Genomic DNA, 3,992 nt, shown 5'->3' with positions numbered 1-3,992 from the left:
TACTGTGAGCTGTGCTCAAGGGGTACCTATGTTTGAGCTGTGTGTGCAGCAGACTCTCTTTGGTCCCTTTAATTTTTCCTGAAAACTCGAACTTGCGAGAGATTATTCTTTTGAACCGGAAATTCTTAAACCGGATACTGAGAGCTTCAAAGCTTTGTGGGAGATAGCTTTCCCTTGAGCCGGATTTTAAACCGGAGCCTTCTTTTTAAGCCGGAAATTTTCTGACGGCCTTTAAATTTGCACCAATATGGCGGTTTAAGGTCCTGCATTAGATAACTTTGCAAGACGGAGTAATTGCTCTTTTAAAGAAAGCAATATATAATAAAAATATACTGGATGGATTTCACCTGATATGTCAGGCCAAAATTATCCACCGCGGAGTTGATGATCACCCCAGTAAAGGCGGGCGAGTCGGCTATAGGTGTGGACGATGAGTCAGTCGCGTATGTTGATGTAGTGGGGGCGGTGACTTGCTCGCGTATCCGTCCAGCAGTACGGCACGGACAAGCACTGGTGTTTGTGAACCACAGATGATATGGACATAGACACCCGTAGATAACCTTTCTGTGTTGTCAGTGAATTCTGTTTTATCTTTATGCATGCATCCAAAGGATTTTCAACAACACCTGATCACTTTGACTTTTCGTCCAACCGGCCCTCTTTTTTTTAAAGCCCACCGGATCAACTTTTCTCCCAACCGCACCTCACCTTATCCTTTCCTTCTTGCATACAGGGATCCAACGCGACTTGAGAGTAGGGGCGGAGAACAGCGACGACTCAACGGGGGCACTGGCGGTTTTAAGGCCTCGGCGCTCATGGTGAAAGGCGGGCGCGGCGATGCGAAGGCAACAGGCTGACTGAGGCCGCGCCCGCATCCACAGTGATGAAGCTGCTGCCCGGTGAAGCCGCAATCATCATAGAATGAGACCCGTGGCAGCTTACAATGAGGTAAGCCGGCCTCGGCGGCTCAGATTGGGGCCACGACGGAGGTAGCTAGAGGTGGATGCCTGCTAAAGCGGCTGGCGGTTTATGGTTACATCCACCGCGGCGGATCAACAACGGCGGGTCAAAGCCGAGGGGCTCGAGAGTGAAGCGGGTCTGCAGGTGGTTTGTCGGGCGGCTGCGACGCACAGGCGGAGACCGCAACGGTGACTCGGCCACGGCAGAGACGGAGGTGGCCCAGAGTGGAAACGAGTCGGAGTTGACTTGAGACTGCGGCGGCCACTCGGATTGAGGCCGTGAGCAACTCGAGATGAGTCGAGGCGAGGCTGACTTGGATTTAGTTCAGTGATGTCTTGGCGGTGGTGCGCCGGCGGCTCGAGGCAAACCGGTGGGCATGGCTTGATGCCGGTGTCCGTAGGGGCGGCTCAGCCCACAAACAACGGGAGGTCGTGGCCACTTGAAGCCGGTTCGTGGTAGTAACAACTTGAGGCCGGTGTCCGGAGGTGGCAGTTCGGAAGATGCATCCATGATTCAAGGCGAAGGCGGAGTAAACCGGTGGAGGTGACTCAACAGCAGCCCGGTCGAGAGGCCCCGAGGAAGGAGATCGAGGCGGTAGGTCGGCAATTTATAATGCGGTGGGCTGACTCGGCCGCAACGGCGATTTGGCGAGGCGGACCAGAGTGAGGCGCAGTGACTCGGAGAAGAGTCGACCCGGCGGGGGAGCTTCAAAGGTGGCTCAGGAAAGGACGGTTCAAGACCGGAACGAGTGCGGCCCATAGTAGACTATTGATGCCACGGCCACGACGGCGCAAGGGTTCGGTGGCTCAAGCAACGGTGGCCTGCCACAGAGTGCTTAGAACAGCAGCAGCTGCAGTGCAGTGGAACAAACAGTCGGCAGCTTGTCGTCGGCAGTTTGGCGATTTAACCCTGACAGGCTCCAAGGCAGGAGATCAACCTAGCAACAGCTCAGCAGGGCCCTTAATCCGGGTGTCTCGGGGGAGTGAGGCGGGGAAGCAGCAACAGGGCAGTTCAACAATGAACCGAGGTGAGGCATTCTGGCGCAGTTATGGCGACGAAGTCAGCAGCGCTTCTGAATGCCTCACCTCGGTTCCGCCTCATCTCCAGGAGGCACGACACGCGACAGCAGTAGCTCTAGGAGACGAGGCGGCTCCGCAAAGGTGGCTTGGAGATGGCGGCCTTGTGGCAGGCAAGCCATCAGACGGTTTGGTCACAGAGGAGGCCGAGCCCAGGTGACCACGAGGCGATTCACGGCAACATAGAAAACGGTGCGTGAACCGGACAAAGGCGGAACACCAACATGGCCTTTCCACGGTGGAGGTGGAGACCGCGGCAGTGACTTCCGATTGAAGAATGGCGACTTCGGCGAGTTATGGACAATCAGCGACAGCGGTTCAAAGAGATGGTTACAGGTGACGGTGGCGAGGTTGTACTGGTGACTTCGGCGGAAACTGTGGTTGCTTGAACTCCAGTCGGCCTCGGAGAAGTAACACTGTAGACTAATCACCTTGTGCAGGTCTTGCCTCAGACTCAGCAGTTTGAGACGACGCGACGGCAACGCACGGCTGAACCGACGGTGGATTCAAGGCACAATGACGGCCGGTTTAACACGCAATGGTGAATCGACAGCTGTAGCAGAAACGGCCTGACCGTGCTCACTGTTGGAAATATGCCCTAGAGGCAATAATAAAAGCATTATTATTATATTTCCTTGTTCATGATAATTGTTTTTATTCATGCTATAATTGTATTATCCGGAAATCGTAATACATGTGTGAATAACAGACACCAACATGTCCCTAGTAAGCCTCTAGTTGACTAGCTCGTTGATCAACAGATAGTCATGGTTTCCTGACTATGGACATTGGATGTCATTGATAACGAGATCACATCATTAGGAGAATGATGTGATGGACGAGACCCAATCCTAAACATAGCACAAGATCGTATAGTTCGTTTGCTAGAGTTTTTCCAATGTCAAGTATCTTTTCCTTAGACCATGAGATCGTGTAACTCCCGGATACCGTAGGAGTGCTTTGGGTATACCAAACGTCACAACGTAACTGGGTGACTATAAAGGTAGACTACGGGTATCTCCGAAAGTATCTGTTGGGTTGACACGGATCAAGACTGGGATTTGTCACTCCGTATGACGGAGAGGTATCACTGGGCCCACTCGTAATGCATCATCATTATGAGCTCAAAGTGACCAAGTGGCTGGTCACGGGATCATGCATTATGGTACGAGTAAAGTGACTTGCCGGTAACGAGATTGAACGAGGTATTGGGATACCGACGATCGAATCTCGGGCAAGTAACATATCGATTGACAAAGGGAATTGTATACGGGATTGATTGAATCCTCGACATCGTGGTTCATCCGATGAGATCATCGAGGAGAGTCATGTGGGAGCCAACATGGGTATCCAGATCCCGCTGTTGGTTATGTGCCGGAGAGACGTCTCGGTCATGTCTGCATGTCTCCCGAACCCGTAGGGTCTACACACTTAAGGTTCGGTGACGCTAGGGTTGTAGAGATATGTAGTATGCAGTAACCCGAAAGTTGTTCGGAGTCCCGGATGAGATCCGGACATCAGAGGAGTTCCGGAATGATCCGGAGGTGAAGAATTATATATAGGAAGTGTAGTTTCGGCCATCGGACAAGTTTCGGGGTTATCGGTATTGTACCGGGACCACCGGAAGGGTCCCGGGGGTCCACCGGGTGGGGCCACCTGCCCCGGGGGACCACATGGGCTGTAGGGGGTGCGCCCTGGCCTACATGGGCCAAGGGCACCAGCCCCAAGAGGCCCATGCGCCTAGGGTTCACAAAAGGGAAGAGTCCCACTAGTGGAAGGCACCTCCTAGGTGCCTTGGGGGGGAGGGAAACCTCCCTTGGCCGCCGCCCCCCTAGGAGATTGGATCTCCTAGGGCCGGCGCCCCCCCTTGGCCCTCCTATATATAGTGGGGGAAGGAGGGCTTTTCATCCATGCCTTTGGTTGCCTCCTTCTCCTCTCCAACCCTCCTCCTGCCTC

This window comes from Triticum urartu, chromosome 3, assembly GCF_003073215.2.
Source record: "Triticum urartu cultivar G1812 chromosome 3, Tu2.1, whole genome shotgun sequence".
Taxonomy (NCBI): Eukaryota; Viridiplantae; Streptophyta; class Magnoliopsida; order Poales; family Poaceae; genus Triticum; species Triticum urartu.
This window is presented reverse-complemented; position numbering follows the sequence as displayed.